The sequence below is a fragment of the Podarcis gaigeae genome, assembly GCF_964106915.1.
Source record: "Podarcis gaigeae genome assembly, chromosome: 9".
Taxonomy (NCBI): domain Eukaryota; kingdom Metazoa; phylum Chordata; class Lepidosauria; order Squamata; family Lacertidae; genus Podarcis; species Podarcis gaigeae.
In genome coordinates this window covers 39126378-39141259 of record NC_139685.1, presented here as the reverse complement: position 1 = coordinate 39141259, position 14882 = coordinate 39126378, and the positions used below count along the sequence as shown (strand labels likewise).

The 14882-nt window shown below is 39.5% G+C and overlaps 1 protein-coding gene across 1 annotated transcript in view; it reads right to left on the bottom strand.

Moving 5' to 3' along the window:
* Positions 1-14882, bottom strand: part of PDGFC (platelet derived growth factor C) — a 107422-nt gene that overhangs the window by 49230 nt on the left and 43310 nt on the right. The gene's annotated exons all lie outside the window — the stretch shown is intronic.

Sequence of the window (14882 nt, the reverse complement as noted above, 5' to 3'; positions counted from 1 at the left end):
AGAGTTTTCCAGAATGCTCATATAATCTGTTATTCTATTGCAATTGGAGCCAGTATTTAATGTGGAAATATTAGCTTAAATATCTTCTGAAGAAATGTTTGACAAATTTGACAGGTACAAAGCAAATGAGGTACCTAAATTAAGAATCTCCTCCTTGTGCTCTGTTTTTGCTTCATAGGCAATATTATTTTAGTTGTTTAGCTTAAGGCCATCTGTGTGCATGCTGAGAAAACCGATTCTTTAGGTAGAAAACACTTCTCAACTTGAAAGCATCACAAAAAATTAGGGTTGCCATATGTCCTCTTTTTCCAGGACACGTCCTCTTTTTCATGGGTATGTAAAATGAGAGTCATCATAGTGATCCATTGTTAAAAGTATAACAGCAAATGTGTCCTCTTCTTTGCTCTTCAAAATATGACAACCCTGTAAAAATGATCCTTAGAGTTCTAGCAGATATCTTAGTGACCTATTTTAACGTAATTAAGGTATCTGGTTTCGGCATTTCAACACTTGTCCTGTACGTGTATATATTGGTAAACAGGCACACAAACCCAACACACTTGTGAGCACCAAGTATGCTTGGAAAAAGGGCCTTAGAGCAGTAGTGGCACATCTGATTTGCATGCAGAATGTCACAAGTCCAATCACCAACAGCTCCAGGTAGGGAAACACACTATGTCTGAAACCCTAGAGAGCCACTAGCAGTCAGTGTGGACAATTCAGAGCTAGCTAGACAAATAGTATAACTCAGTCTGAGATACTCTGAAGATTAATGATGCAATCTTATGCATACTTCTCTGACAATAAGCCCGGCTGAAAACAGTGGGCCTTACTTTAAAAGAGCATGCATAAAATTATACTGCTAAGAAAGGACTGAAATATTTGAAAGGCAGATATATTATGCCAATATAAATCCTGTGATGGAGGGGGGGAATGCAGTGGTGTCATTTCTACTGGTTACAAGACTGAAAGAAAACCTACTTTCCATTCAAATAGCAGCCTTTCTTTTCAGAACAAGTGACAAAGGAACTTTTGTAGGTACAGCATATATCACTGAAACCACTTTGGAATTTCTTTAAAGCGCTATTACACATTGGCTCCATAACTAAGCAAAGAAAACTGAAATCATGTCAGGTAACAGAATTAGATAAGCCTTGCTATCATAAACAACCTTAACTGGGCAAGTATAGTCATGTCAATCTCAAAGTAGGTCTCTTCCCCCTTAGGCACCATTTATTTCAGAAAGAACAGGCCTCATATTTGGAAAGACAAACAGCCATTGTCATCCTATATAATCATTATAATCCTCATTATAATTCTATGAGGATTGTGGTGACAACTCCTGAAAGTATATCAACCTTGGTATGAAGCTAAGGTTGAATTTGTGAGAATAAAAGATGGAAAAGATACTTCACAGTATGAAAGTGGATATATTAATGAATATGCATTTTAAAGTATTTTAGAGCATTTTTTAAAAAAATGGCCAAACAGGCTAATATTTATGTTTTGTGGTCTAAAAGTGACGATTTGGATTTTTACATCGTACAATAACTCCTACAAGGCATGGTCAGGAATTACAAGAATGTTCCTTATCTTATCTTAATTCAAAGAAAAGTATTTGTGTACTGTTCCTAAGAAACAGTTCATGTGGATGTGGCAAACCATTTCTATGTCATGACCTGCAATTTTACCACCACACTACACCGCTCTGTGTGTGCGTTGATAAACTGTGGCACAGTTAAAGATTCAACGACCACATGAGAGATCTTCACACATTACAATCAGTGTGCAATGCTGTACAATTAAACTTTGTCTGATGTGTTGGGCTGCCAAGGCAAACATAGATACAACATGTGTAGAGTATTTATCTCACATCCACCAGCAAACAACAGATTTTCTCCCTTATTTTCAAAATAGAAACTGTTTGTATAATTTGTTGATAAATCTATCCCTAGAATAATTCTATATGGAACAATGCAGTCCATAATGAACAAGAATTTTAAAATCACCCTAGCCACGGATACAGACATGTTATGCCATATACCCTATTCAAATATGATGTGTACATAATTTCAAATCTCAGCGCTATAAATGTTTTCCTCAATGCACCAACTTAATTCAAAAAAGTAATATGGAAGACCAATTTCATTCTAAGTAGATACGCATGCACACATTGGCTGAAGCACATTGGCTGTCATTCCATCCACTTTTAATGAAATAGTGGAAAGATGATCCTGGTTGCCCCGTGTGGACAAATCTTCTGCTGTGACTTCCCTTTCTCAAATGTGTGACTTCCTAAATCAATGATAAGATTGTCTTCGCTTCCTATTCTGCATCTGAAGCAAACTCTGGACAATACATGGAAGGGAAACACTTTTTTAAAAATATCCTTAACTAAAAAGTGTGTTTTCACTTGCTACAGAGGCTCACCTTTGACAACCCCTTGATTTAGATCATGCTTATTACTAGAAAAACAAACAACTTACCTTTTGATTCCAGTTAGTAAAATTAACCAAAATGAGCTTAAAATGTGTAACTTTTAAATGTGTTGCCAACTTTCACCTTATTTTCTGGCTTTCCCTCAAAGAAAAGGAGGGCAATCAAAACAAGGTTTCATAACAGTCCTCCAATAAAGTAACAGCTCAAGGTGATTCCAAACCAAATTCATTTGAAAAACTATTCTTTTGAAAAACTATTTCAGCCCAAAGCTCCCCAACATTCTTTCCCCTTAGATAATACATAATATTTGCTACATTTAGGCATCTTGTGTGCGTGTGATGTGGCACATTATACACAACTAGAGCAACCATGGCTTAGCAATGAAAAAGCAAACATGAAAGCAATCAGAGGAAAACACAGCCACTTTGCTCCTCCACTTAAATGCGGCAAACCACACACCCCAGCCAGCCAGGTTGGCTGGCTGTGGGTGCGACGCAGGCCGGGACTCCCAATGACACCAGGGGCTCGTCACACCCCCACTACACGCGGGAGAATGCGGGGCCAGTCCACAACCCCAGCCTTCTCTCATGCTCCCCCTAGGCTAGTGATTTCTCAAGACTGATTTTAGGTTAATCACTTGCCCACATCTGTAAAATGGGACCAATGTCCTCCAGATTATACAAATGCAATATACTCCATACATGTTTTGTATGTATTTTAGTACAGACTACACTGACTTTATCTGCTGTGCCCCTCTTCATCTTTAATTTTTTACATTTTGTTTTTAATGTTGTTGTTTTTTTGACCTACTGGAAACTATCCTGAGCACTGTATACATATATACAGGCAGGCAGGAATTTTCCTTGCACCTTTCCTCATATTGAGTCATCTGCTTGATGCCACTTTTATCACTCACTTTCTGCTTGTTGGCTCCGTTAATGTTTGCCAAGACAAACTGCTCACTAACAGGGTAGTCTCTCTCAGTTTTCATTTGTGCAGTGTTAGAGAGAGTGCTGCAATAAGCATGCCATAGAAACAAGACAATCCATACAATAATTCTAGACGGGTTTGCATATGACTGGCATCATTTTAGTGTACTAAGTTCTCAATACAACAGCTTTTTATTAATGTTGCTTATTATTTAACAATTGTAATGCATTTTCTGCAAGAAGACATTATATCAGTGTGTGTATATATATATATATATATATATATTAGTATATAAGTTATAACAATTTTGTTTAACTGACTAGTAATTCATTTTATTGTATCAATGGAAGGAGGGAATCCACCATCTTTCCTGCATTACAGCTGACATCTCTTTATGCCAGCTGCTTTAATCTCAATTAGTTTTTAATGACAGATCTGTCAAACGGGATTACGGTAACAGGACACACAAATTCTGAAATCAATGACTGCTTCATTGTTTCTCTCTAGAGAGCTGTATAAATATAAAACAATTGCCTGAAATTTCAACAATGTGTGTTCCAAATCAGCTATGGGTTGTCACTTTAAATATGAATGTGGAAAAGCTGGAAAGGCCTTATTTGTCCATATTAAAAGTGGCCATCTACACATATACAGCAACAGTGCAAGCTTCACAAGCTGCTTGTGCCATTTCCAGACAATGATTGGTTACCAATTAGTTGATGCTGATATATTCTTGACTAGAGCTGCAAATAAGTCCTCAGAAAATACTAGCCCACAGTTTTCCCTAGCCTGCTGGTATATTATATAGAAGTGTTAGGTCTTTTATAGTCCTCATGTAACAACTGCTGCTGCTACTACTTTTGGAAAGTTTAACTTGTTTTCTGGAAGCAACTTGTTATTACTGTCAGTGACCAAAAATGTGACTGTTTACAAGCTTACGTAGAATATAATGAACTGAACACAGTTTAGTTCTGCATTCAACCAGAAGTGGATTGTCCTCTCTCTCATGTGTACTGGCTGTGTTGACATAACAATAAGTTAAGAGCACTGGCATAATAAATTGTGCAATAAACTTTGCCAGTGCATGCAACCCCATTGTTCCTCCTTCTGCATGGATTGCTAAACAAGCCAGAAAGTGGATAGCTTAAAATGATGTTTGCACCCAGGATCACAAAATGAAACACACACCCCTCTTTATCCTGGCTTTTGACAGGTGAGATGCGTATCTTTAGGATTCACCTGATTCCTGTGATTGTAAATTGTTTGACACTGTTTTCAACATAAGAGTTTTAATACTTGTAATCCACTCCGCAACATTAAGTTCAGGCTTCCTCAACCTCGGGCCTCCAGATGTTTTGAGACTACAATTCCCATCATCCCTGACCACTGGTCCTGCTAGCTAGGGATCATGGGAGTTGTAGGCCAAAAACATCTGGAAGGGCGAGGTTGAGGAAGCCTGATTAAGATGAAGAGAGGTTAAACAATGATGATGATGAGTCTATCTTAAACTAAGAATCAGTTTTTCTTATGAATCCTGCCCTGTTAGGGAGAAACATACCATAATCCCAAGTACAGTGGTGCCCCGCAAGACGAATGCCTCGCAAGACGGAAAACCCGCAAGACGAAAGGGTTTTCCGTTTGCGAGTTGCTTCGCAAGACGAATTTCCCTATGGGCTTGCTTCGCAAGAAGAAAGTCCATAGGGAAATCTCCGGGGACCTCTTTTAAATGCTGGCGGTGGGGAGCAAAGCCTTTCCCCCCCCTCCGGCCTTCAGAAGAGGTCCAGGAAGGCTGGCGGGGGCCGAAAGGCTTTGCTCCCCACCGCTAGCATTTTAAAAGCGGTCCGGGATAGCAGGGAAGCGCTTCCCGCTATCCCGGACGGCTTTTGAAGGCAGACGGGGGAGAGCAAAAACTTTTGCCCCCCGCCGGCCTTCAGAAGAGGTCCTGGACCTCTTCTGAAGGCCGGCGGGGGGCAAAAGTCTTTGCTTCCCCCTGCCTGCCTTCCCGGGAGAGCGGAGAAACACAGCGCGTTTCTCCGCTATCCCTGGACCTCTTCTGAAGGCTGGCGGGGGGCGAAAGTCTTTGCTCCCCCCCCCCGCCTGCCTTAAAATCGCCCCGGGACAGCGGAGAAGTCTTAAAATGCTGGCGGGCGATCTTAAAATGCAGCGCTGCCGCCCACCAGCATTTTAAAAAACCCCGGGACAGCGGAGAAGTCCTCTGCTGTCCTGGGGTTTTTTAAAATGCTGGGGGTGGGAAGAAAAGCCCTTGTCCCCCCACCAGCCTTCAGAAGAGGTTGGGGGACAGACTGTCCCCGGACCTGGTCTGAAGGCGGTTTCCATAGGAACGCATTGATTGATTTTCAATGCATTCCTATGGGAAACCGTGCTTCGCAAGACGAAAAACTCGCAAGACGAAAAAACCTGCGGAACGAATTAATTTCGTCTTGCGAGGCACCACTGTACTTGGCTCGTGTGACTGCAGCCAGTGGCAACCATAAAGCACAGAACAAGAAGTAGCATTTATAGAAAGAGAGCAAGCAAGGTAGCTGCACATCATTCTTGTATTTGATTACCAACCTTCTGCAGCAGAATGCAACCCTTTTATCATTATGGAAGAGGATGTGGGTGAGGAAGGAGGGACTGAATCACCCTTAGAACACAAGCATCTAATAAACTTTTATACCTTACTTTTGTTTACACAATCTACCATGGCACTGCATGAAAGAATTCCGAGCATTTCCAAACATTTAAGAGCAGATCTGAAACAATTATTAGGTTGCGTACATAACTGAACCAAACATTTTATTTCCAAAATACCACAAAGTCAGTTTTATTTTAAAAAATAAAATGAAAATCAGAGAGCCAAAAGCTATAACAGCTGTTTAAAGTAGGAGGCTTCAAGAAGGGATTGTAATATGCCACATTAAAGCAAGGTATTATCTATACATCAAAGCACTGCTGTCAAGAAAGAAATATGAAGTGTTGGATGCCAAATCTACTCTGTCTGAATCATAAATTGGGGGCAGGAACTAGACTGCCCAAGCAAAAGGTTTGTTAATGGCAGATTTTTAAAAATTAAACAATGTATTTGCATTAAAACCAAATGAAAAAACACATAATCTCCTGGGCTCTAATATAAAGGGAAAGCTCTAGTAAACATTGTTGTAAAGTTTATTTTTGTCCCCATTTGCTTTTACTCTTTTTCACAATCATTTCAGAGAAAGGTTTTTATTGTTGTGGTTTATTGTATTTATTTTGTAAAATAGAAAACAGAAAATATAAATCATTTTTAACAGATACTTTTGTAAACAAATAAGTACACTGTATATTTATGAACGCGGGTGGTGCTATGGGTTAAACCACAGAGCCTAGGGCTTGCCGATCAAAAGGTCGGCGCTTCAAATCCCCGTGACGGGGTGAGCTCCCGTTGTTTGGTCCCAGCTCCTGCCAACTTAGCAGTTCAAAAGCATGAAGTGCAAGTATATAAATAGGTAGCGCTCTGGCGGGAAGGTAAATAGTGTTTCTGTGTTCTGCTCTGGTTCGCCAGAAGTGGCATAGTCATGTTGGCCACATGACCCGGAAGCTGTATGCTGATTCCCTCGGCCAGTAAAGCGAGATGAGCGTCACAACCCCAGAGTCATTTGCGACTGGACTTAACTGTCAGGGGTACTTTACCTATATTTATGAGTATCCTAAGATATTTGAAAAATGACATTTTATTGAAGCAACGATTTTTCCCACAACAATCAATTGTAAACTTTCAAATCAGTACCCATATTTTTGTACTTGTCAATTTAGCCATGAGAGTCAAAGCCCACATATTGGCTAGCCATTCTCTTCCTTGTGATACTTTTGGATTCTTTTTGATAAAGTGTTACTTTGTTTCACTTACATGATATTTTTGTTTCACTTACATGAAATTTAGAAAGATTGCATATTAGACATTTATATACACAAATCCATATTTTATAGCCATCTACAGATATATGGAGATACACACATGGTATTCTGAGCCCTGTCTGATTTGATTTCCTTGCTACAGTTGAAGAGATAAATGTGGATATTTTAATAATTATTAATCCTTTCCTACAAAAAGTATGGGTCCTTTATTTATTGCATCAATATCACTGCTTATTCAGGCAGTTCACCCTTCCGTTTTTATTGAAATATATTGTTTCATTTTTCTCCAAACAATTTCAAACTGTTTGGTTCATACAGGCAACTCCTGATCTGAATTGAAAACTTGCTGCATGACTTGCTGTTGTGTTCCCTGGTTGTCAGTTTAGGATCCGTTTAGAGTATCTATGTCTCTGAGCAGGGAACAGTACAACAGGCAGATGAACAAAATGCTCTTTGATTTTAATATTACCACTACCCAAAAGCAGCTTTTTTAAAAAAAAAAGTTTCCCCAAGCAGATTTTATACAGCCTGTATTTGGTTTTGGGTTTTTTTTTTGAGGGTTGTGTATGTGTGTAACTTCAAAGTGTGTTTTTTTCTTTTAAGCAAACCCAACCCTTATCCCTAGTACCTACCAGGCCAGCTGCTCTTAGGGCCTCTTGACGCATATATTAATGCTCAAACGGGCTCATAGGTTTGTAGGCCTACATAATAATATAAGTCTTAGCAGCAGGCTGCCTTGCTCTCTACTCTGCCTGACTCTTGGGGGGCTACAGTAAGGCATTGATAATTTAATCAACATTTGCCCCTTCCAAAGTGGTATTTCCTCTTGGCAAAGGCAGATAATCCACCTATATTTGCACCTAGGCAAGTAAAGCAATGGATATGAGGAAACCAGGAACCGGGAGACTAACACCCTTCCTGAGGCATGGATTAATCTCTACCCCAATCATGAAAGAAAATCTTATTTGAGGAAACCACCCAGTTCCTAATAGGAAACTGACTAGTATGGTGTAAACCCCAGCCCGCCTTCTAGATGATTGGAGAAAGCCTTGTCCTACTGTACCATACAGGGACTTTGGCCACTTCTTCTCCACTGGAGAAGGCCACCTTCCTTGCAAGGAGATGGGACCAGGAAGTGCCAAGCTAAAGAATTTCATTGCCTGGCTGTATTCCTAACTTGGAGTAACTGCATGGCACAGTTGAGGATCACACAAAAACCTTAAAAACAAAATTCCGCGCTCACGCTGTTGGTTCTTCCCAACATGCACACAACACTGCTTCAAAAGCATCTCCAAACACAGGATAGGAAATGTTATACTCTATTCTATCTCCTCCTAAACATCTGCTCAGGGTTTTAGCAGCTTAGCTCTACCTACCTTTTCTACTATCTAGAAAATTGGTATCTAAAATGCCACCTACATAGTGATCAGACCATACATTATTACATTTCTCTCTCACGCACACAGACCAAACACACTTCCCTCCCTCTTTAGAACATCTACCCTCTCAGTCATTCATTTTCACAGACCGACACACATACCTTTCTCACACAGACCACACACAGAGACCTCTCCCCCCCCACACACACTCTGCCCAAGTGCATCTCTCTCCCACCCCTTTCACATAGGCACACACCTCCCTCCTCTCTTTCTCTAAGTACCCCAACTTTAGATGGAAACCAGTTTGGTAGCATCACAAACAAAAAGCAGTAGATGCAAGACAAAAGAAAGAAAGAAAGAAAGAAAGAAAGAAAGAAAGAAAGAAAGAAAGAAAGAAAGAAAGAAAGAAAGAAATCTAATGATGCATTGACCACTGCCAATATTTATACTGCAAATCCAGCCCTGACTGATTTCATTGTCAGGAAAGACAAGCATCTAAGGGAGAAGATGGTAGGCCTCAGTCCTCCAGGAAGCATTTCATTTTGTGCAACCTGAGGAGGCTGACAAGTATCTAGAACAAGACCAGAAGGTTGTCGTGGCTATATTCATCTCTAGCTCTATTTTCCAAGTAACAGCAGATATGAACAATTACAAAACACAATACAGATTTGTCAGAGCAGGTCTTTGGGGGTAAGCCTCTTCCCACCCAAATTCTCTTAATGACCAAGCATAAAATTGGTCTTTCATTCCTACAGAGGGTAGAGACAATTTGTAACTCAAACTTGAGTACACAGTGATATCTTCATAACAAGAGAGTCATGACCAGCCCCAAATCATGTTTCCCAGTTTTAGTACAGAAGACTTTTGCTAAGCAGGGAACTACTATATAATCTGTACATCTGAGAATGATAGTTACAGCGGGTAGAAGTGTGTATGTATGTAGAAATGAAATATGTTTAATAAGATGTTCTCAGGATCTGGGAGAAAGGAACAAGATTGTGAACAAATGTGTCAGCTGCTCCTGCCTGCCCTCAGCTTTTCTGAATTCAAGCAAACATGCACCACATCCTTTTGTTGATTGTGTGTGATGCCTTTATTATGTTTTAAATAACACATAATTGAAAGGGGGGGAATGAAGGAAAACATGAACAAGATCTTATTAGAGTGTGCTGGCTGAAGTCTCTGAAACACATTACTCAATAACTGCTTATGATTATCATCCACAAATTTTGTACAAGAGGTCTAGATAGGGAGGGAATTATACAACTACAAGATAACCATTGTACAGTTAAAACATTACCAATTAACGGTGGAGCAGATGCAAACCTGAACTCTTTAGAGTGGCATTTTCCCACCAGAAACTCCCATCACAACAAGTGCCAAGCTAAAGCCTTCATAACACTACATATTTATTTTGTTGTAGTTTAGTTGGCTTTGAAATTGTTCTGTGAGCTGCTATGAGAGCCTTTGGCAAGGAAGCATCTCAAAAATAGTGTCAGGTAATCTGTTGTAGTCCCAGATAAAGCAAGTGTCCACAGAGATTCCTTTCAACTCTGTGAGTTTAATGGTTATTTACCTCTGAAGAAAGGAAAGCTTGAAAAATTAATTGAAGATTGAAACTATCACCCACTCTTCTGAAATTCCTATGTACACTGCCCATGAGTTCACAATCTGCCTGGGCTTGAAGATATTTATTAAAACAATAAATAATTAGCAAAATAATAGTTCCAGCCTACAGAGCTATTTCCCTATCAATACCTGAATGTTTAGGCTAGCCTCATAAGTTTGATGACACAACTTACTGGAATCCCTCTCATCTGCCATTGTTTTCTTTTATTCCATTTACACTACAGCTGGTACTGTGGATGCATTCCAGATGTCACATAAAACACAGCTGCAAAAACTGGCCTGTGTCTGTTCAAAGTCTCAAAGCATACTCCTCAGCAAAGGAGTGTATTAATTCTATATATGGTAAATTAAAAGAAAACTGATAACAAGGGTCAATTTTAAAAGGACACACAGGTTGTATGCAATGTGATATTAAGGCAGTAACCTAACTCAAGATTTAATTTCAATTGCATACATTGGATGCAAGGAGAAAAGTAAACACAGGATCTAAACCTGTGTCCACAGTTTGCAAAATGCTGAAAAATACCCTTTAAGAGCTAATTACTGCTATAGCTCTGGCTCCAGTTAGTAAACCCAGCTGAATTAAATCCAAGTATTCAAATTTTATGGAGAGGATATAGTAGTCTGTAGTGATGCTGACAGTTAAGGAGCTCAGGTGGTTTCAGTAACAAGAAAGGGAATCCTGCAAAGAGTAGGTGGGATTTTCCCACCCAAATATAAATCTAGATGACTGCCCAAGTTGGTGACAAGGCCCTCAGTATTATCTTGAGCCAAAGGAATGCCAAGACACTTGGATGACCTTAAAGAGTTGCATCAGGGATGCCTATGAACAAAATCTACATAGTGAACAAAATCTACACAGAACAAAATCTACACAGATTGCACAGTGTAGAACAAAATCTACACAGAAAAGCATAGACCTATCTTTTTCGTATTGGGGAAGGGGACAAAACAGCAATACATTCTTACATCATATGAAATAAATGCTTATTACACACATCCAACTTTTAGCTAGGAAAAATTAAGACATTTTTCATTAGACCTGCTCAGCACCCACCATTCATCTTTATATGAATCAAATTTCAAATTTTGGACACTGCTGCATAATCCCATAGCTGCTCATACTACATATTGTCCTCCTTGCAGTATTTTACAAAATTCTAGCTGCTACAATCCCAGCAGTCAGCAAAAAGTTGACAGTGTAATTCAATACATGTCTGATTTAATGGAACCTACTCCTAGATAAGTATAGACTGCAGCCTAGCATAACATCCTGATCATCCTATAGAGATACAAACAAGTCATTAGTAGTACTAATGGCAGAACAAACCTATGATAATGGTGGGAGCAAAACCATAGTGGAGATATGACCACTTGCTAGCTCTTTGCAGCTGAATGTTTGACTGTTTCCCCCCTCCCTTCTCCATATTTTTATTTTTAAATGCATCCCATTGACATGGCTGGAGGAACTATACTAGTCCCAGGACTGGTGTAGTTAGTAGCCATTTTGAGGTATATGGATTCAAGGCAGCCTCTGACATTACCTTTTCCCTCCCTTCTGGCTTTTGAAGGTTTTGTGATGGTGGTGGGGTGCTCCTCAGGGATGTATGTGAACCTCATCAGCAAAGTCTTGTGTCTTCCAAGTTCTTTAACATCTTTATGAAGCCATTTTGCAAGGCCATCAGGAGGTTTGGTCTAAGACATCACCAATATGCTGATGACGTGCAACTCTGTTTCTCTTTGCTATGTGAATCAGGCTGCTCAGGAGCTAGGCTAATGCTTAAATCTGGGTAATTTGCTAGATGAGAGACAATAAGCTGAAGTGAATCCTGTCAAGACAGAAGCATCAATCCTCTGACATTCCTTAGAAACAATCATACATGGAACGCTCTTGGGACTGTATCTTGGTTCCAAAATCCACAGCTATTTAAACTATGTGGGTGTGCTTGTACATTAATTCCTGCTTCTCAACAAAATATTTTTTTTAATCTTGAAAGAGATCAGAGAGAATAGAAAACGAAAGAACAGATGTGTAAACCCTGAATTATTTTTTCTGTACAGAAAAGGTCTACATTTTTTCACATTCTCCATCAATAACTGAGAGAAGTTGTTGCATCTGAAAATATCACAAGTTTCTGAGGTTCTGCATCATGTCTGTGTGCCAACGCAGGTATACAAATGGGTTTCCTCCTTGTATACCCCCTGCCAACACTGACAGTGACCAATAATGTAGACATGGTAAGGATAAAGGAAGACTTTAAATTCCTGAATGAATTTAAATGCTGAATGAACAGCAAGCCCAATTAATATATTTTAAATATTTCATCTTTCACCCTGTTGGGAAAAAGAGAGGCAATTACCCCTCAAACCTCTGACTCAACCATTCTGTTGATAAATATCAACAGAATTACTTATTCTGTCTTACTTATCATGATTCCCCTCCCCGCCTCCACAGCAGATATTGAGGATGCACAATGTCTGGCTTTGATTGTGTGTAATTTGTATTCAAATCCAGAGAATAGACAAGAGATCCTGCAGGTGTGATATCTTCCAACTGCCCAAGTGATTTCCTGTTTGAGCTGGTAGGGATAAATTTGGATGTTGTGTTACAGGGTGGTTAGGTTGATCATTCTGTATAAGTTCAATATTTATCTCTAGATACCTTGCATGGCACAGCTCAGAACTTTATAGGAGTCTCCCATCCAAGGTTGAATTGGGCTCTGAACATGTTAAAAAGATATGCTCTCGTCTTGCTTTTTTGTACAGGTTGGATTCTGGAATTCCAGTAGTTGGTGAATATTGATACAGGTAAATCAATGTCATGGTTACATCAGCCAAACTCCTTACAGCTTCTGAAAATGGTTTTCATGTCTCTGTTATCTCTCTCCCTATCCGTGAGTTTTTTTACTTTTTATGACGCTCTGCATTAAATGAAATTGTGTTGTCTAGACCTTCGAAAATACCTCTTTGGGGTCATTTGCTAGCTCCCTCTGAGCTTTGCCCAAGGATTAAACAAAAACGGTATTAAACTAAAAACACATTCTGCACATGTGCAGGATCTCATTTTTCATTCCAAGCTGTAGAAGAACTAAGGGCAATTATATGTTATTAATTATACATGCAGACATTACAAGCCAGACAGATCTGTATTCCCACTGCAGGCAATTGCCAGGTTTGACAGAATCATCTTCCTCTCTAAAAGCTAACAGTCCTCTGCTAAAATGCCATGGCTTGCCATGCTCTGAACTACACCTCCATCCAAATTACCCACATTTTCAGAGTTAAGTATACATTCTGATGCAGACTACGATCTGGGAGACCAAGGTTCAAATCCCCGCTCTGCCAGAAAGCTCACTGGCTGACCTTGAGCCAGTTACTACCACTCAGCCTAACCTACCTCACAGGGTTGTTGTGAGGATCAAATGAGGAGGAGGAACCATGTATGCCGTCTTAAGCTCCTTGGAGGCAAAGCTGGATATGGGTCTTGACCAATCTATGCAATTAACTATTTTTGACATAGAGTTTTTCTTCTGTTCCTCATATAAAGCTCCATTTGATGAATTGCATTGTTTATGTCAATATAATTTAAAGGTCTGTTGATGAGCAAGTTGGTTCATGTGTTTGTTTCACAGTACAATTTTGCTTCAGAGAACAAAGCCTTTTATTGCCACCCCAGCACAGTTAGGTACGTTTTTCTGCTGCTTATTTGAGTCTCTCTTCAAAGTAATTGCTTGTTCTGTGAACTACATTATACAGGGGAAAAGTCAAACCGAGTTTAAGCTCCCAAAATGGATATCAAAATGTCTGCACTCTGGCAGTTGTAGGCCACAGGCCAATATGCAGACCTTATATTGCAGTTAACAGCTTCCCAATGATATAAATATTGAGTGTTAGAAAATAGCAATAGGTTTTCTTTTCAGCTTTCACTTTTACCTTATTTAAGGGTGTTCATAAACTCAGCATAGAATAGTGGAGCTAGTAGAAAGTGTTGCTTTGCTTTTAAGTTTAAAGATGAAGTTCACCCCCCATAAGACAAATAGATTTTAAAACTGCAACCTGCCACTTTTTAAACATTTCAGTCATTTATGTACTTAGATGGAACAGAAGAAAAACTCTCAAATAAAAAGTTGCTTAAATCTCTGTTTATTTTTTTCTCTCACAGACACACCCCTCAGGAGTTTAAAATGTTCAAGTTCTTAATCTGTCCTCTTCTCCAAATATACAACCGAATAATGAGCTTAAGATCTAACACTATAGGACAGTTAAGAGAATCACAATGGCATATAACTAATACTGTGCTAATAAGTGCTTTCCTCTCTCTCGTACTAAAAAAAAAAAAAAATCTAGAGTAGGAGCTGTGTTAGTTTTCTGCTGCAAAATCACAGCGTCTTGTGGCATGTCTTAAAAGGTGTTTTTAAGGTTCCAGAGGACTCTGTGTTGTGTTACTTCTTGTTCAGTGCTATGATGTAATAAGTCACCCAAGGCAATTTGCTCCTGAATGGCAGACTATAACTTTAACACTTGGGAGTGCCACCTTCTTCTTCTTTCCATTTCCTACACCATCCGATTCCCACCCCCAAAATATAACCAAAACACACTTCTGCCACC